Source organism: Talpa europaea (genome assembly GCF_964194135.1).
Source record: "Talpa europaea genome assembly, chromosome: 3".
Taxonomy (NCBI): domain Eukaryota; kingdom Metazoa; phylum Chordata; class Mammalia; order Eulipotyphla; family Talpidae; genus Talpa; species Talpa europaea.
This window is the reverse complement of record NC_140069.1, coordinates 101,348,781-101,370,048: the sequence shown is the minus strand read 5'-3', so window position 1 is coordinate 101,370,048 and position 21,268 is coordinate 101,348,781.

The window sequence follows — 21,268 nt, the reverse complement described above, 5'->3', positions numbered from 1 at the left end:
AACTGGCCCCCTAACCAACTTCTCAGCAAGAAAACTTACAGGGAAAAAAAATAAGACACACACACAAATATTTTACTTTTCTCTCTTTTGACTTGTTAACTTTCTTATTAAGAAGTTGGGATGTTTATGTGTATATATTTGTATAATATTTTTATGCATTTATATTTATATATTTTAATATATAATAGCTATATTAAATATATGTATACACACAAACACAAACACAAAGAACACATCACAGATATTATTTTAACACCACCAGTTGGCAGAAGATTAAAACTTGATGCCTCGTTGTTGGCTAATGTAACAGAGGAGACTGATCTCACTGGAGACAGAATAAGAAAATTCAGGTCTGCTTCTCAACACAAGTTCACCACTTTAAGGATCATTAAATTTGTATTTTAAAAGCGCAGAAGTAAGCTGTAGTTCACTGTACTTTAGTTGAAGATCACTAAATCATTTCCATGGACTAGAAAAGTTTTTAATGTCCTTCTCAACTTCCTGTGAAACAAAAGAGTCACTCACTGAAGCCTACGAATCCACTAAAACACACTGGAAAAAGGACATGGAAAGAAAAGGCCTTTTCCTTGAACCACCACCCACGAGAGGTTACACTGTACCAGACTCCGATTCATCCAAAGGTCTGGCCATTCACAAACAAACAGAAGGCCAGCTCCTTCGGCCCCAGGGCTCGGCCCCCAGGCGACAGCACCGATTTTCAGTCGCTACTCCAAACTGGCATGGAAAGGGAAAGTGAACTTTTTTAAATGCCCCTGCTCTCCCCAAACCAGGACCCCTCCCTAAGCAAGAAGGCAGGGCAGGTCCTGGAAGAAGCCCTGAACCTAGACTCTTCTGAAAAGGAAAGGGACAGGCAGCGCCACAGGGCTCTGAGGGATGTGGCCCAGACGCTTCCACCGAAGGCTGAGGAGTAGGGAAGGAACGAGGTGAGCACCCAAACCCACACGGGTAGAATTGCAACTGCCGGAGGGAATTCAAGGACTCTTTACAAGACATTGTTCACAGGCTGCTTGGGGGAAAGTGGCCTGTGGACAGTGATTGATTACCTGTCACAGAGAACTTGTTCAAAAGGGATTCCCGCTTCTGCATGCACAGGGGTAAGATCAGAAACAGAGGACACTGTTCTCATTCATTCATTCTTTCCTCGTACAGCCACTGGGCACCTACAGGGCATCAGGCCCCATGCTAGGGCCAGTAGGGAGGGGAGGCCTATAGACAAGTCTGTGATAGAAGGTAGAATTTTAAAGGCCATAAACCAGTTTTTGTAAAGTGCTATGAGAGTTCAGACACCACGAGAAAGCAAGGCTGTTTCATTAACTATATCAAATACCATAAAATTTCCTCTCACAGTTAAATATTTCTTACAATAAAATATGAATTCAAGGCACTCACACACACTTACCAATCTTGAAGCAATCTCTTAAATGTACTAAAAGTAAGGGTTTTTGTTCATTTTAATTTAGGCTTAAATTTGCTTTTAATCCTGAGAAGCAAGACTGCATTATTTATGGTAAATCTAACATTGTGGCCAGGGGACCAGATTTTGTTAGAAAATCGATAATTAGATCTCAGCTCCCTTGCTCACTAGTGCTGTGATCTTGGGCAAGGAAACAGTATTTTTCTCACTATAAAAAGAAAACATAGACAATATCAGCTTTATCTGCCTCTCAGGGTATTAGGAGGATCAGATGGATGATCTCTGGAAAAACACTTCATAAATTGTAAAGTACTATAAAATGTTGGTTACTGTTTTTATTAGACAGTGACCTTGCAGTTAGCACATGGAGCTGCTGGACCGTGCAAAGAGTTATATCCACACTTGATAGCAGGTGTAGAGAGATGAAAGATATGAAAGGATGTTGTAATCTAGACATTCCATGATTCTCTGATAATCTAGCAATTATGAAGCAAAACCTTATCTACTAGCTTTTGACTAACAGACTAGCAGTCTGGGGGCTTCATTTCCCAAGAAGAATTCTTTCCTTTGTTTTTTCATTGAGATATAATATCCACCAATACTTTGGGGTCCAGCATGAGTTCAACCCATAGCTCTGTGACATACCAGTGAAGCTATAAGCTTGGGCAAGGGGTCACTTGACACTGGGATAAATCTGGCCTGCAGGCAGAACAAGCCAAGAGTATCAGACACCTCGCTGTGGGCCAGGGGGAGCCAGAGGAGCCTCACACATGAATTTGTTTAACCTTTCTTTTTTTTTAATTTTATTTTTATATTCTCCATACAACTGTAACCCCCTTATTTTGACCCCAATCCCTCCTTTCCATGACCCACCCCCCCCATAGTGTGTCTCTGGTTCATAGTTGTTTGTTGATTTTGATTTTTTCTTTCTTATAGTTATTCTTTTTCCTGGTCCCTTATTTAGGTTTTCTAGATTCCTGCTATGAGTGAGACCATCCGGTATTTTTCTTTTTCTTTCTGGCTTATTTCACTGAGCCTGATCCCTTCCAGCTCCATCCATGTTGCTGCAAATTGCTGTATTTATCTTTTTTGATTGCTGAGTAATATTCCATTGTGTATATGTACTACATCTTCCAGTTATCTATTTTTGGGCATTTGGGTTGTTTCCATAGCTTAGCTATTGTAAATAGTGCTGCTATAAACATAGGGGTGCAGGTGCTCTTTGGAATTGATGTTTCTGTGTCCTTTGGGTAAATAACTAGGGGTGGAATTGCTAGATCATATGGAAGCTCTATCTTAAGTAGGTTGAGGAAGCTTTCTTGAGCACTGTTGCAGAGCACAAAGACGCAGGCAAAGTCCTTCAGTAGGCAAGTTCATCCCCTTATCTGGGCTGTCTTTATAGTCCAGACTCCAGCCACGCTGAAGGTGTGGGGAGGGATAAAGTTTGGAAGGGTCCTGGGATAAGCTGAGCATCACAGTGCCTTCTTATCACTAAGTTTTTTTATGCTCACCTGGAGTCATTAGAAATGAGACTGACACAGATGATGATACATATTTTTTGCATCCATTCTCCACTAGGGCTATCAAGAAATTAAACCTTCCTTTTGGCATGTTTAGCAAAATGTTTTCCTTTATAATTTTAATACTTATTCTTCCTTTTTTACTTTTTTGCTTTTCTTCCTCTCTTTTTCATTCCCAAAATATCCCATGTGGTATTGAATAAAAAAAAAAATACTGTGAATAAGGCATGAAGAGTAAGTTAGCTGTTTTTCAAAAGGAAGTAATAGTACAATGAAAGAGCTGTTCATTTCAGCCACTTGGGAAAGTGCAGAGATGACATCTCAATAATAGTAAAATTTCCTAACCAGGGCACTGAGGAGTTCAAGACAAATAACCCAGACCTCTGTCCTTGAAAATGGGAAAGGTCTTTCTGTGTAGAGAGTCTAACAGATTTTGAGGGTTGTTTTTTTTTTTTTTAATTCTTGGGAGAAGTCAAAATTTATTTTATGAAAATATCTCTTCCATGTACCACTATATCCTATATATCAAGCATTTTTAATCTTAGAAAAGCATCTTCTGTCAAGACTGAAAGAAAGCCTTGATTAGATACAGCTGATTTATCTTCTCCATGAAATGCCTCTAAGGGGAACACAGCCGAGGAAGGCAGTCAGAATATGAGTCAGGGGGCAAAATTCCCAGTTATTTCCAAAATCTGCAGTTTTCCTACCAACCTTTGTGCTGTCTACATCAAAGGATTTCTGGTATCCTTGAAGTGATGGGATTATTTTAATGGTGACAAGTTAATGTTTGTAAGATGCTTCAAGGACCTTGAGCAAAGTCAAAAGTACAAGTATTGTTGTTATTTCTTCATCTGTTGTCCACGGTTTCCAAAGAAACAGAAACAACCCTTACACAAACACACACACAAATCCTCCAGACCCGGTCTACCAACATCTCCTTTCTTCCCAAACCGCCAATCAGCCAGTCACCGGGCAAACAGCTCGAGCACCAGGCAAGGAAAACATGTTATTTTTCTGGGCAAGCCTTAACTTCACTGCCTACAAAACACAGCCCCAAGGGGCACATCCCACACATGGTGAGATTAAGACTCCCATCTCTCATTGGAAACCAATAGTTACCAGTCAACGCCCGCGGAAACTGAGGTCAGGACTCACCAGCATGCCCCCTGGAGTCCAAGCTCATTTATTCTAGAGTTTTCTCACACAGACCAGAACTCACATCACAAGCCATCCCTGCCAGGCCTCTCCTGCTAACAAAACTCAGAGAAAGTTCTGGAAGGAGTAGTGGAAGACAGAAGTCCTCGTTCCCCAGTAAATTGCTGAAGCGTCTTGCAAGTGGCCCAGCACCCAACAGACTCTCAGAATGACAGAATTTGCTCAGTGTCATTGCTGGACTATGAGTCAACCTGAATGTCTAACTGTCTCCTGAAATAGAAGAGTCAGTGAGCTAAGGTAAGAAAAAGTAAGAACAAACAACAAAACCAGGCATCAGACTGTCCCTTAAAAAAAAAAAAATGAGGCTGTCAGGAACCAAATCCCAGCATGTGCACAAGCCACTAAAGGCACACCCCAAAGCACTTGTCTGGCAACTTCGAAGTACAATACAAGGGAGGCCTCCCTGCCATGGGCCAGGGTCATGGACATGGACACAAAGGTGACAGTGAGATACTCCCAAGAACATCTGGCCAAATAAGCCAGGCACTGGCCCTTCAAGACAGTGGACAGCGGCCTCTGTCTTCTCTGGCTGTCCACAGAGCTATGTCCCAGATTCCATCACTTTGCACAAACCACGGAGCACAAACCCCATTCACTCAAGCCCAGGGCAGGGCTAGGGTTTGAAGGCAGCTGGAAGGGCCATTCTCTTCCCTTATTTCCCGTGTCTTCTTCCAGAACACTTGAAAGTCTTCCAGCAAACGTCTCCTGAGGATCTCATTAGGTGTGTGGGACAAAAAGTGGTGGAGACAGATGAGGTGCTTGTTCTCACAGAGAAAAAGTAAGCAAAACCCCACAAGCACACAAATCAAGTGACCAAGAAAAACAACTGCACTTTTTGGAAAGTTCACTGAACAAGATAAAGAGGGTGATGTGATAGAGAGAAAGGTGGGCAGGGGGATTTTGTTTGGGGGGGGGAAGGGCAGGAACACCTCTCTGAACAAAGGAGTTAGAATGAAGCCTGAAGAAAGCAAATGAGCAGTTCAAAGAGAAAAGAGAGGGAGTTCCAGGAGAGGGGGCCACAACAGCATAGAACTTGGTGTGCCTGAGGGACTGAAAGACCCTTAAAACTGAAGGGTGGGGGGCCTCCCCAGTGGCGCAGCGGTTGAGCGCTGGGTTGCGAAGCTGCTCACAGCCTCTGCAGCGCCGGTTCGATCCCCAGCTGCTCCCCGGCCACCAGGCGAGGGTCCCACATAGCGTGCAGACCTCTCCTGCCGCCCACTGCTCCCCTCAGCAGTGTACTTTGGTCCTTCTGCCTGTTCTACTCTCCACAGCCTCTGCAGCTCCGGTTCGATCCCCAGCTGCTCCCCGGCCACCAGGCGAGGGTCCCACATAGCGTGCAGACCTCTCCTGCTGCCCACTGCTCCCCTCAGCAGTGTACTTTGGTCCTTCTGCCTGTTCTACTCTCCGCTCTGGCTCTGGTGAATTCTGTCACACTCCCTACCCAGTGCTTGTATAAATAAATAAATAAATCTTAAAAAAAAAAAACAAAAAACAAAAAACTGAAGGGTGCCAGGTGAGAGAGAGGGAGGCCCAGGGATACTGAGAACAACAGAGGCCTCAAATCATCCAAGAATAGGATTTATTCTAGAAGTGAAGAGAAAGAAGCAGTGAAGAATTCCTACCTGGAGAGAGAGAGAGAGAAACTTGGAGCAATTAACCTTTCTGCTCCTCATTCTTGATATGAACATGAGGATTATAACAACTTACTTTTGGGTGTGTTAAAGGAGTCCCAGGTTAGGAAAGGAGCTGGAACACACAGAGAAGATGCTTACCTTCTCATAAACTAAACAACACAGCCCACCTCAGCTTAAATAAATATTTAGGCTGTCCCTCCAAGTAAAAATGTTGTCCTAAAGTGAGAAGTAGAGAGAAAACAAGAAAGAATAAGTAACCTCTGCTAGCACCAAGCTAAAACCATTTTAGTTGCAGCTTGAGGTCACACTACCTTGGCTGAATGACCTGTGGAGGTAACTTAACATGTCTATGCATGCTTCCTAATCTATAAGTGGAAATAATACTAGTCATAGTAGTTTTTAAATATTTTCATGTATATGATATAAATATGTAATAATTTATTACCTATAGAATATATAAAGGATAATTTCTGGTATATAGTGAATCCACATTAGCTATAACTATACTAATTAATTTTTTGCTATCCGAAGAGATGCTGATTTGCCTTTTAAACAAGAGAGTAAAGGCTTTTCAATTCCATACAACCAAATTTAGGACAATTTCAACTTTATTTTTGCTTTGACTAGTAAATGCCATATTTTGGGTTTAGTGGTTAAAAGAACATTTCATTGGAGTAGAGAAAGTGAGTCAATATAATTTTCATCTCCCAGTAGACTAGATTTGTTTTGGCTGGGTTTGGTTTTTACAGAGCTGAGTAATTATTTTAAATGTAAAGACACAGTTTATCCATTGAAAGTTGGTCAAAAACAACTGGGTAATTGACAAATCATGCTTTTGCTCAAGTAAATATTATTTTTATATACATGAAATATACATACAGGACTATATATAAAGGAAATCTTGAAAATTATGTGGCAAAATATTAACAGATTAACAATGGTTACAGCTGGGTGATAAGAGTATGCATTTTTTGTATATCTACATTTTAAATTTTTTATTATGAACATTGATTATGTACAAAATAAATGAAAACCTCAATATGAGATAAAAGAAATTTATCTGAAGCATGTGATGATGGCAAGGACACTTCAAGAGTCTGTGAGCCTACCTTATACTGTGAGCCTCTATTCTATCTTGAGAAAATTTCTAAACCTTTTTGAATTTTAGTTTCCTTATTTGTGAAATGGACCAGTTCTTTTTCACACAGGTTGATGGTAAAGATTGAATGAGATATTAAAGAATACTCAATAGATCACAGTTTTGCAGTAATGTGAAATCTTTAAGTATCTGGGTTCAAATTTTGGTTCTTTCATTAATTACCTGTGTGACCTTGGAAAAATCACCTAACCTCTATGGGCCTCAGTTTCCTCATATCTTATAATAGTGCCACTTACTTCATAAGTTTATGAGTATATGAGGATTAAAAGAACTAACATATGTAAACAATTTAGAACAGTGCCTGGCACATGGTAAGTGCTATGTTACTGCCAGCTCTTATTACTATTATGAAATCTGAATATAAAACTTCTGAAAAGCATATGGTTACATAATCATGTAAATATGGTTTATTTTATGGTGACAAAAATAACAAGCAAGAATGGCATGGTATTTTAGTATTATTCGTTGGCAGAGACACTCATTTTTATTCATGTATGAACTTGCTGTGTTTATGTGGCAAAAAAAAAATCAAGTCTTAATTTTTATTTGTGTCCTAATATTTTAACACAAGCTCAATTTCAGGACTACCCAGTAAACTCTTAATTGCCTGAGCTAATTTCTCCAACGAGCATTTCCTATGCCATTATTTTGTCTTTACGTTGTTCTTTCAGTGTAGGATCCTGTAAGTCTATAAGCACATTTGTTAGAATATGTACCCCACTAGGTACTGAGGACACTTAGATGAAAAGCAGATATAGTCCCAAAGAGATAACATAATGATAATTGGAGAATAGATAACATGGTGATAATTTGGAGTAACAGAGACTTGAGTTTGATCTCAACCCTATCCCCCTGTTCTCTACCCCTAGTAGTTGTGTCTTCTAGGGCACACTACCTAATTTCTCTGAATGTCAGTTCCCTCACCTGCAAAATATGAAAGAGTAAATAATAACAGAAACTACTGCTACTACCTCATAAGTTTGTTGTGAAAATTGAATAGAAAGCTTCTTGCGATTCACTTTGCACATGGTAAGTGGTCAACAAATATAAGTTATTGCTATTTGGTCTTCAAGGAAGGCACACACAAGTTGATGACTACACATCTATGTAAAAAGTGAGATGAAGTTTCAAGGAAGACTATGAAAGCACAGAAGAGTGACTCAATTAACCTGTAGGAGTCAGACAGAAATTCTTAGCACTTTCTGTTTCCCACTCTGGTAGATGCCTGCCCATCCATCGCCCGTGATTCGGGCCTGAGCTGATCTCAAGACAAATAAGACCTAATGTTCCACTTTCCCCAATCCCAGACCCATTGAAAGCTTGCTCTCAGCCTCACCAAATAAAGGCTACATGGAAATCCTGAGAAGTAAGCAATGTGGAGAATTCTGACAAATGATTGGAATACTGAGTCAGTTATTTTATTCACCCACACATCTGAAGCTTGAGTCCATTCAACAATATCCTAAAGAACATGCTATCCAGAGGTGGTTGGAGTGGTGGTAAACTTGCCCCTGTGAGGAGCTGGGAACCATCTTTAGATGCTTAGTAGCATTAGCAGACAGCCTTGGCACAGGCCTTTGAATCAGTCTGAGACAGGTAATCCACTCCAGAAGTGACCCCAGCACCTCATGCCCATGCCTGTCTGACACAGCAGTCTGGGGACTTCATTTCTATTCTGCTGATAAGCTCTCCTGCTTAGCCCATCTCATTTGTTTTCATTGTTTAAGAACTTCCTCCTCATAGGTAATTAAGCCCTATTTCCCTATAACTTGCAATCATTATTCTTGTTGCCCTCCTAGGGGCAATCTTAAAGCAATAAAATTTGCTTTAACTTGGCAGAGTTGCAAAATACCTGCAGGAACTCAAAACTGCCTGGCACTCCCCACTTCTCTTGGACCCAAACACCTCCAGGTTCCTTTTCCTGCTTCTCTTGGGATGTGCTCTCATTAACCCAAGCTTTCTTTGGATGGTGTCCTGGTGAACTTGATAGAGGTGAGGATGGCTTTCTTTTTGCTGATCCTAGCAGCCATTAGCATTTGCATAGCAGCTTCAACACAGTAACCCTAAGAAGTGAGTAATGTGGGATACTCGGACAAATGGGTAGGCTACTGATGTGATCACGGGTGACTTCTGCACAACTTCATATCACCCTCTAAGGGTAACTCCTCATTTATCTACAGGAGGAGAATAAAAAAACTGCAAACATCACTAGGAGCAGTACCCACTTTCATAAATCCTCAGCGGTGTCTTGTTCTCAGGGCTATATCTAAAATATCCACTGCAGAGGTGGAAGTATTATTGATACATCTTTTCCTTTCTAGGTATGCAAAAGGATGCAAACGAGGTGGAATGAAAGAATGTGTTGGTGTTTAAATCCTGTACCCTATGGCCCCAAGGGCTGGAGATATATATATATATATATATATATATATATATATATGCCTATATATGCCACAGTCAGTTCTTATGACCCTCCCTCACAGAAAGGACAGATCTGATTATGCGCTTTCTCGTCTCTCCAGATTCATGTTCTTTTTTTTTTATTTAAATTTTATTTTTATTTTTATATTCCCCATACAATTACAACCCCCTTATTTTGACCCCAAGCCCTCCTTTCTCCACCCCCCACCCCCCATAGAGTGTCTCTGGTTCATAGTTGTTTGTTGATTTTGATATTTTCTTTCTTATAGTTATTCATTTTCCTGGTCCCTTATTTAAGTTTTCTAGATTCCTGCTATGAGTGAGACCATCCGGTATTTTTCTTTTTCTTTCTGGCTTATTTCGCTGAGCATGATCCCTTCCAGCGCCATCCATGTTGCTGCAAATTGCATGTGTTTATCTTTTTTGAATGCTGAGTAATATTCCATGGTGTATATGTACCACATCTTCTTGATCCAGTCATCTATGTTCATGTTCTGATCCCCTTGCCATGCTAGGAGGCTGCTTATAATACTGTTCCTTGACTGGAGTGGAAAGGGACAGAAATCAGGTGTCCGCTCCCTACACTGCCTCTCTGCTGGGGATTGGGTGGAGTGGCTGTGTGTCTCTAAGTATGGCAGGCAGTTCCTGTCCCATGGCTAAGTCTTTCCAGTAGGTTCTACCCCTGGCCACTTCCCCTCCAGGTCTGGGGTGGCCTCTGGCTACAGCTAGGCCCTAATTAGCTTGCTCACAGCTCTGATGTAGTCACTTTCATTATGTAATCCTTTGAGGGCGCCATCTGTCCTGTGGGGACCCTGATTAATATAGTGGCCTGCATTTGAGGAATATTCAATCATGCTCATATGCCTAGAACTACTATGATTATTAATTCCCCTAGATTATAGCCCAGATTTGCAAAACCTTGACCAAGGAGCTGGGAGGAATTTAGAATTCTCTGAAGAAGTGAATGAACCAAATAAATGTCATCTGACCACCCCATTAGGGTAACTTTCAGAATCTGGATGCTCCTGACAAAGAAAATTCAGACTATTCAGGGCATATTTGGGGTTGGAAGGACTTGTTTGGAAGTATTTCCTGAGTAAGTGATGTTGGTCTTATGATATGAAAAACTAAAACTTAACCAGAAGGAAGGCAGGAAAGGCATATAAGACTTATTACTGTTCATTTAGTTTTCATCACAACCCTTTTGAAGAGGTATTTTATTATCCCTAGGTCACAGTGGAGAAAGTTTGAAGTAAACAACTTCCCTCAAGGACCCAGCTAGAAAGGTGAGAACCAGAAACCAAACACACATCTGCCAACCCCAATTCCTACAGTGCGTCTACAATCATTACCACTTTTTTCTTTCAAGACTGATTGAAACTTCTCCAAAACAATCCATGAGAATTCCTTAATAGCCCAATGACAGGTATTATCTCGAGAAACATCATTCTCAATTTTCACAAAGTACCAAGCTAAAAATTGCAGCTTTTTTTTTTTCAGTCATATACTCAAGTTAAAAGTGATCAGGTAATAACTAGATGGAATTTACTAGAAAGACCACAAAAGAAACATAAGAACCTATTTTAACGTGCTTTTTATAAATGAAGGGGCTATTATACCCCTACGGTCTGTTTTTATTTCATTTCTTCAACTTGCCCGAGTCTGGCTTCTAGGTTGTCCTTATTTTGACTGCTTCTGATCTAGCGAGGTGCTGTGGGTCCTGTGAAATCATTGCCTTTGCAGCTGTGCTTGCTACATCGCAGAGAGGCAAAAGCAACACAGTCTCTCTGCTTCCTTTTTAAAATCTGACAGTCACACTTTCTCCACTTCAAAGCCACACCGTATGACCTCAGCAGGCTGACAAAAATGGACATTCTCGCAAAAGATTATTCATTCGTGGTTTTTTCCATATGGGGGGAAAGAGCCATTCGTTTACCTTTGTAGATTTAACAGTTTACAAAGTCATTTTCCATACATTAATTTAATTTGGTTCTTAGACTGATTTATGAGATGGATGTATTTTTTTCTCATTTTGCACATGAGGAATCTGAGATTTAGTGAGGAGAACTAATGTGACTGAGATCACTCTATTAAAAAAAGAGCTAGAACTTAGAAAACACTGAGCTAGAATTTGGGCCCTTTGCTCCTAAATACTAAGATATCCTTAGAACAGAGCAGAGTAACTGATTTGTCAAGGTTTGGGGGATGTTTTGGCACAGAGAAGAATTAATCTCCATGCCAGTAAGTCCTAAAAATATATTTATGACACAAATACCTAAGTATTGCTCTAGAAGGCTCTAGACCTTCAGAGGTGTTTTCAGAGATGGGGAACATGCTGTCCTCTCACCTTCAAGGCTGGAAAAATTGCATTAACTCCTTTCCAGCACCTGCTGCCCTAGGTGAAGCAGCAAACTCTCTGTACTATACCCCATGCCTAAGCTCCTACCATACACCCGAGATGAAGTTTAAGACAGCCTCTAGAGAATAATTTGGCAATGTTCAAAATAGCCTGCAGTACAACTTACTACCTCTATAGGACCTACTACAGTCTTATAGTTCCTCGGTTCCTCCTGAAGCTGCAGGAATCCTAACATCTCTCCATGCAGCATCCCGTTCTTAGGACCTCCTGACATTCTGTGAAAAGAGATGGACTCAGAATTCCTCCAAAACAACTCAAGGAAAATAACAGAAAATGTGAACAAACCTATAACAAATAAGAAACTGAATTAGAAATTTTAAAGAAAATAGAATATCTGAATTAAAAGGCTGAATTAGACATTCGAAAAAAGAAAAAAACCTTCCCACAAAGAAAACCTCAGGCCCAGTTCACTTCACTGGTAAATTCTATTGAATGTTCAAAGAAGAACTAACACTGAATCCTTTTTAACTCTTCCCCAAAATAAGAAGCAAACACTTCCCAGCTTTCAATGAGGCCATTATTAACCTGATTTCCAAACCAGAAAAGGACATCACAAGGAAAATTTTTTTAAATCTGTGCACCAATATTTTTTACAAATATAGTTACAAAAATCCTCAACAAAAACTAGCAAATCAAATCCAGCAATATACTAAAAAGGATGATACCACATAATCAAGTGGCACTTATCCCAGGAATGCGAGACCGGTTTTATATTGGGAAATCAATCCACATGTTATGCCAATTTAATGGAATAATTAGGAAAAAAACACATAATCATTTCCATAAAAGCAGAAAAGGCATTTGACAAAATCTAATTCCCTTTCATGATAAAACTCTCAAAACACTAGGAATAGAAGGGAATTTCCTCAATCTCATAAAGGAAATCTACAAAGCACCCCACTGCTAATATCAAATGAAACAGAGAAAGATTGAATGTGCTACCTCTAAGATCGGGAACAAGAGAATCCCAGCTCTCAAAATTTCTACTTCATTAATGGTTTTAGCCAGCTCAAGTAGGCAAGAGAAATAAATAAAAGACAAACAAGTTGAAAATGAACAAATAAAATATCTCTATTTGTGGATGACATGATCTTGTACATAGAAAATGTTAAAGAATTCACCAATTTAAAAAAATCTATTAGAACTAATAAAAATGTTCAGGATGCTTTTAGGAGACACATAACTACATAAAAATCACCTATATTTTTACACAATAGCAATGAATAACCAGAAATGAAAGCAATAAAATAATTTTACTTATAATTACATTAAAATAATAAAAAGTTTAGGAACAAATTTAACAAAATAAGCCCAAGACTTGTATATTATAAACAATAAAATATTATTGAAAAAAAATTAAAGGGGTCTCCCCTGGTGGCGCAGCTGTTGAGCGCTGGGCTGCGAAGCTGCCCGCAGCCTCTGCAGCGCAGGTTGGATCATGGCGCGCAGACCTCTCCTGCCACGCCCGCTGCTCCCCTCAGCAGTGTATTTCATCAGTCTGCCTGTTCTTTTCCCGCTCTGGCTCTGATGAATTCTCTCACCCTCCTGCACTTCTGACAGTACCCAGTGCTTGTATAAATAAATAAATCTTTATAAAAAATAAAAAATTAAAGAATACACAAATATAGAAAAGCATTCCAAGTTTATGAACTTCAAGGACTAATATTGTTAGGTAGCAATATTTCTCAGGTTGATCCACAGATTCAACACCTTCCTAATTATAACCCCAGATGCCTTTTTGTAGAAATTTACCTTCAAATTAAGTTGACCTTAAAATTCATATGGAAATACAAAGGACCCAATATAGCCAAAACCATCTTGAAAAAGAGGAACAAAGTTTGAGGATTCTTACATTTTAATTTCAAAAACTACTACAAAGCAATAATTGAGAGAGTACATACTGGCATAAGTATAGACACATAGATCAATAGAATATAATTCAGATTCTAGAAATAAACCCTTATATTTCCTTATTTGATGCCAAGATCATTCAGTGAAAAAAAAAATGGTGCTGGGATAACTGGATATCTGCTTGCAAAAGAAAGCAGTGGGACACCTAACTTACACCATATACAAAAATTGTCTCAAATGGATCATAAAACTCAACATGTGAGCTAAAACCATAAAACTCTTAGAAGAAATCATAGGCATAAGCCTTTATGACCTTATATTTGGTGATAGATTCTTAGATATGATACCAAAAGTAGAGGCAAAAGAAGAAAGAAATAGATAAACTGGATTTCATCAAAATTTAAAAGTTTCATGTTTCAAAGAACACCATCAAGAAAGTAAAAATATTGGGCCTCCCTGGTGGCGCAAAGGGATAAGCACTGCACTATGAAGCAATCCACAACCTCTGCAGCACCAGTTCAATCCCTAGCCAGCCAGGGAGAAACCCACATGGCAAGGCAAACCTCTCCTGTCTCGCCCACTGCTCCCCTCAGCATTGTATTTCAGTTAGTCTGCCTGTTCTGTTCCCCACTCTGTCTCTGGTGACTCCTCTCACCCCCTGCATCTCTGGCCTGTACCCCAGCTCTTGTATGCATAAATAAATAAATCTTTAAAAAAAAAAAGAAAGTAAAAATATTACCCATACAATAGGAAAAATACTCACAAATTATACCTTTACTAAGAATCTAGTACTTAGAATATATAACAAACTCTTATAACTCAAATATAAAGGCAAATAATTCAGTTAAAGAGAGTACAAATGATTTAAATACACATTTTTCTAAAGAAAATATACAAATGGTTAATAGGCACAATCAACATCATCTGTCAATAGAAAAACACAAATCAGGGGGCCTCCCTGGTGGCGCAAGGGGTTAAGCACCGCACTATGAAGCAATTCGCAGGCTCTGCAGCACGAGTTCAATCCCCGGCCAGGGAGCAACCAACATGGCACAGCAGACCTCTCCTGACTTGCCCCCTGCTTCCCTCAGCACTGTACTTTGGTCGACCTGCCTATTCTGTTCCCCACTCTGTCTCTGGTGAATCCTCTCAACCCCTGCATCTCTGACCTGGGCCCCAGTTCTTGCATGCATAAATTAATAAATCTTTAAAAGAAAAAAAAGAAAAACACAAATCAAAAGTACCGTGAGATACACTTCACACCCATTAGAATGGCTACTATTGAAAGACACTTAATTTATTGAAAGAAATTATAATGCCCCAGACAGTTCTGTTGGGCTTCTAAATGGAGCAGCCACTTTGGAAAACAGTTTGGTAGTCCTTCAAGACTACCAAATGATCCAACATTTCTACTTGTGGGTCAACTACTAAGAGAAATGAAAATACAGGTCCACACAAAAATGTATACACATGTACATGAATGTTTATAGCAGCATTATCCATAATTACCGAAAAATGAAAACAATCTAAATGTCTATTAACCAATGAATAGATAAACAAAATGTGGTATATCCTTACATTAAAAACTTATTCAGCCATAAAAAAGAATGAAATACTGACATACGCTACAACGTGGATGAAACTTGAAAACATTATGCTATGTGAAAGAAGCAATTCATGCCAACACAAATGGCACATGCTATATGATCCCATTTACATGAAATATCTACAATAAACAAATCCATGGAGACAGAGAGTGGATTCATAGTTGCCTGGGTCTGAGGAGAAGGAAGACTACGGAGTAACTGCTAATGGATATAGGGTTTCTTTATGGGGTGATTAAAATATTCTAAAATTAGATAGTGATGGCCTCCCTGGTGGTGTAGGGGTTAAAGTCTCAGCACTATCAAGCTACCACTAGCCCCTGAGGCATGAGTTCAATCCCCAGCCAGGGAGCTAACCCACATGGCACAGCAGACCTCTTCTGTCTCACCTGCTGCTCCCCTCAGCAGTGTATTTCAGTAGATGGGCCTTTTCTGCTCCTCACAGTCTCTGCGAATCCTCTAACCACCCTCCCCTCAACTTCCCGCAACTCTGGTCTACAGCCCAGTTCTTATATGCATAGATAAATAAAAATAAACCTTTAAAAATAAATAAATAAAATAAAATTAGATAATGATGATGATTACATAATTCTGTGAACACACTTAAAGCACTGAATTATATACTTTAAATGTACTAAATTGTTTAATTAAAATATTCATGTGAATTAAATCTCAATAAATCTGTTTTATATATACCTTAAAGTCTACAAGTTTGTTCACTATATTTACTCCAGCTTTTTTTTTCTTTTTCTTTTTTTTTTAAAGATTTATTTATTTATTTATTTATTTATACAAGCACTGGGTACAGTCAGAAGCATGGGAGGGTGAGAGAATTCACCAGAGCCAGAGCAGGGAGCAGAGCAGGCAGAAAGACCGAAGTACACTGCTGATGGGAGCAGCAGGCTGCAGGAGAGGTCTGCGCGCCATGTGGGACCCTCCTCCGGTGGCTGGGGAGCAGCTGGGGATCGAACCAGCACTGCAGACGCCGCGGGCAGCTTCGCAACCCAGCGCTCAACCGCTGCGCCACTGGGGAGGCCCGTATTACAGCTTTTGCACTTGAAAAATGGCAATGGATTTGCAAGTTAAACTCTCTAAGCCCATGTCATCTGAAACAAAATCAGGACACATTCTGACTTTTGAACTTATTTAAATGAAAAAGTCCACACATTCAATCACTATGAGCCACTTTACAAATCATCTGTTGAAAAAGTGTTACAATGACATGAATCTAGAGCTGTCACAGAAAATCCTAGAGATTTGGCCTCATATAGTCATTCATCAGTCCACATGAAATATACATATTCCACTGCTCAAGCCCACACATGTGATTGTAGTAGATGAGTTCATGCAAAATTGTGACCAAAAAGTATTTACAAAGGAAAATAAATTTATGTATTTTCAACAATAAACTCAGAGTATGAACATTTAACAAACACCAATGAAGAGATACAGAGGGCAAACAGGCATATGAAAAAATTCTAATCATCATTTATCATCAGGGAAATGCAAAGCAAAACCACAATGAGATACCCATCTTGCACCTGTGAGAAAGACCCATATCAAAAAAATAAAAATAAAAAAAACATGTGCTGATAAGAATGTGTATAAAAAAGGAATCCTTTGATGGGGATGTTTACTGGTCAAGCCCTTAAGAAAAACAGTTAGAACTTTCTCAAAATATTGAAAATATAGGGTCTCCTGTGGCACAAGGAGTTAAGCACCACATTATGAAGCAATTTGCAGCCTCTGCAGCATCAGTTTGCTCCCCAGCCAGCCAGGGAGCAACCCAAATGGCGCAGCAGACCTCTCCTGTCTCACCCACTGCTCCCCTCAGCAGTGTATTTTGTCAGTCTGCCTGTTCTGTTCCCCACTCTATCTCTGGTGGATCCTCTCACCCCCTGCATCTCTGGCCTGTACCCCACCTCTTGTATACATAAATAAACCTTTTAAAATATATATTGAAAATATATCTACCATATAATCCACCAATTCCACTCCTAGGTTTTTACCTAAATAACACAAAAACACTAATTTGAAGAGATATATGCACTCCTATGATCATGAAAGCATTGTTTACAAGAGCCAACAACCTAAGTGCCCAACAATTGATTAGTGGATTAAGAAGATGTAGCACATTTACACAACAGAATACTATATAGATATTAAAAATAAAGATGAACTCTTGCCCTTTGTGACAACAACAGATCGAACTGGAAGGAATTATGCTAAGCAAAATAAATCAGAAGGAAAGACAAATACTGGATGATTTCACTCATATAGATACTATAAAGAAGGGCCTCCCTGGTGGCACTGGGGGTTGAGATGCAATCTATGAGGCTATCCTGCAGCCACTGCAGCACGAGTTCGATCCTCAGCTGGGGAGATACCCACATGGTGCAGAAGACCTCTCCTGATTCGCCTGCTGCTCCCCTCGGCAGTGTGTTTCAGTTGATCCACCTGTTCTGTTCCCCACTCTGGTGAATCCTCTCACCCCCCACACCTCTGGCCTGTACCCCACTTCTTATATGCATAAGTAAATAGATCTTTAAAAAAAACAAACAAACCCGAAGCTACCAGAGAGGCAGAAGGGTAGGAAGTAAAGGCCAGAGGAGGCCCAATGCACTGTGATGAAGGGCTATGGTGCTTTGGGGGTGGGGGTGGTAACATATATGTGAAGAAATGTGAAGCTGTACTTCTTTTTTTTTTAAGATTTATTTATTTATTTATACAAGCACTGGGTACAGTCAGAAGTGCGGGAGGGTGCGAGAATTCACCAGAGCCAGAGCGGGGAACAGAACAGGCAGACTGACAAAGAAATAGACTGCTGAGGGGAGCAGGGGGTGGCAGGAGAGGTCTGGCACCATGTGGGCCCCCCGCCGGCAGCCGGGGATCAAACGAAGAGGCGCTGCAGAGGCTGCGGGCAGCTTCGCAGCCCAGTGCTCAACCGCTAAGCCACCAAGGGAGGCCCTGAAGCTGTACTTCTAATCATACATGTAACATTGTAAACCAATATTACCTCGATAAAAAGTGATACAAGTCAAAAAAAAATTCTTCCTCAAAGCAATTCTGTGAAATAGGCAGAGCAAATTATTTTACAGAGACATCAAAAGTCATCCTCTATCACATGATTATGGCGTGACAGTTGTAATTAGCAGTGGTGAAATGGAGAAAGAGCACTAGAAGACACAATAGCAGTGACAGGAACTGCAGCTGGAGGAAAGGCTTTGGTTTCAAAATCCTATTTAGGCCACTGACTTTATTTCCCTGAGCCACATTTTCCCATTTATAAGATGACAATAACGACACATACTTTATCAGATTGTGGTGAGGATTAAGGAAGATAATGTATGAAGCATCTCTTCAGTGCCAGAAATATACAAAATACATCATAAATATTAGTTAATGACAAGAAGAATTGACAAGAGCAGGGTCACTGAGCTGGTCAAAAGCAAAGCCAGCACAAACCCAAGGCCGACTTTTCACTTTCCACCACGCAACCCACCTCTCCACCTGAACATAGCCCACCATGGTTTCAGTAGAACAAGTTGGTCAACCCATACATAAATGTAAATCCACATGCCTGATGCATCACCTTGAAGAAAAAAAGAGGGCTGGGGGCAGGGGAAGGCAGGGGACTAGAAGAGGGGATTTAATGCAACCCATGATCTTAAGATTCAAGACTGAATTCCCCCACAGATGCTGTCTTTACATATGGCTTAACAAACACAAGTGCTACAGTAACTAGTCTCATTTTTTTGAGTCTTAAAAATATGGGGGAAAGGCCCTTTTTCTTGATTCTCATTTTCAGTGCTTCCCCAGACCTCCAAACCGCTAGAAAGGACAGTCAACATGCACTCAAATGCTGATTGATCAAAACAGGAAAACTGGACGATGAGACAAAGAACAAGAGGGGTAGGGTTTGCAGAGGTGGCTGGCTGGCAGCTCTGCAAAGGGGCTCTTTGCCACAGACCATGACCACTGAAAGGCATCCACGCTGATTTTTACAGGAGGAAGTGAATAAAGCCCGATTCCACTGGGGCATCCATGTGGAGTGGTCAGCGAGGGGAGTGGAGCCTCCAACAAGTACAGTCTACTTTGGCAGAGAGAGTGACTGGGTGTGGGTGTCCTGTCATCAGATCTGCAGGACATTGACCCAACCCATTACATCAGCAAGAATCACATCACTCAGGGAGCATGAGGACCAGGCCCACCAGGGTCATCAAATCCCACAGCAAGGCATGAAAAGCCTTTTGCCTCTCTTCTTGATAGTTCTTTCAGGACTCTCCACGGGAATTGCCATTACCATGGCAATACTTAGGTGGTGCCTATGTCTAAGCACTTAATTTATATTAGTTCATTTAATTTCCACAACACCCTTTCCAGAAACGCAATAGCGTCCATATTTTCCTGGTGACTTAGTTGGGCTCGGAGAGGTGAAGTCATTGGCCAGATCACACTTAGTGTCTCACAGAGTTGAGATTCAAACTCAGGTCTGTGTGAAACCACAGCCCATGCTTTTTTTCACCAGACTTCACAGCCTGTAGAGTTAAATTCAGGCTCCCTCTCTTGACACACCCCTTCCTTAAATGCCTATTTGGGGATTTATAAAAACTTAATGTAGTGAAAATTTTTTTTTTAAAAATCCTTATAAATTTGAATCCAACTGCACCAAAGCTTTCAATGCTTTTTTACATTTTCAAATCCCCACCCATGTCGTTCACATTACAACCCATTACTTAGTGAGCACCACTTGGCATGTTGGAAGGCATCTTGTTAGACATTAGGAGATGTAAAATATGTAAGACATGGTCTCAGACCTTGCCCCAACATCCAAAAGTAAGCCTGACCAATATAAGGGCTTTGTAAGGAGAGGTACCTGGGTGTAGGACATGGCGCATCTGCCTCACTGCTGATGTGTGCTAGTCTTACCTCCCACTTAAAATACCTGGGTTTCTGCATGCCCAGAGAGCAGGACTCCAGCACCAGGTTTCTTCTTTAGAAGAAACCATGGCTCTCTGTTCTATCATCTGACTGGTGGCACAGCTTCCTCTTAGGTTAGAGAGTGTGTGCTCACTAATTCTTCATTCCAGGTCTGAAGTCTCACCAAGTGATACAAAATCTAACAGAACAGCCACCATTCATTCTGTGGTTCTTCATTTCTCATCTCCTTGTTGGTAAACCACACTCTTCCATGTTGAGTTCCATGGCACAGCTTTCACCAGGACCATGACAAATTATAGCAATTGGCACTTGACCTTCACTCATTCAGGATGGCTAGAGATTCTGCTCTGAAGCCATGAGCAAGCCCAGTTCTGAGCTCACCTCCCACCTTTCCAAGTGACCAGGTAATGCCTGATTGAGTCTGAGGACAAGATACAAATGTCTGGAAACATGTCTTTATGTCTGAAAACATGTTTCTACAAACTTAAGCTCTTCTGCATGTATTGAACATACCCAAATATATCAACATAAAATTGAATCCCTGGCATGTTCATTGTCAGGAATTTTTAACACATTTATTTGCTTTTTGTGTAGTACCATTAAATATTTAAAAACAAATGTTAAACTTAATTTGACAGAAGACAAATAGGAACTACTTTTGTTTGGGGGCCTCCCTGGTGGTGCAAGTGTTAAGACGCAATCTATGAAGCAATCCGCAGCCACTACAGCATGAGTTCGATTCCCCACCAGCCAGGGAGCAACCCACATGATGCAGCAGACCTCTCCTGACTTGCCCGCTGCTCCCCTCAGCAGTCAATCTGCCTGTTCTGTCCCCCACTCTGTCTCTGGTGAATCTTCTCACCCCCCACCCACTTTTGGCCTGTACCCCAGCTCTTATATGCATAAATAAATAAATCTTTAAAAAAAAAAAAAGGAACAACTTTTGAGTCAACTACTACAAAATTCCACAAAGATGCCTTAACTAACTGCCACATGCAGGACAGAGGAGGAGCTTGTCCTTTGCATATTGAAACAATTTGCTATTCCACATATACAGATTTAGGTCCCT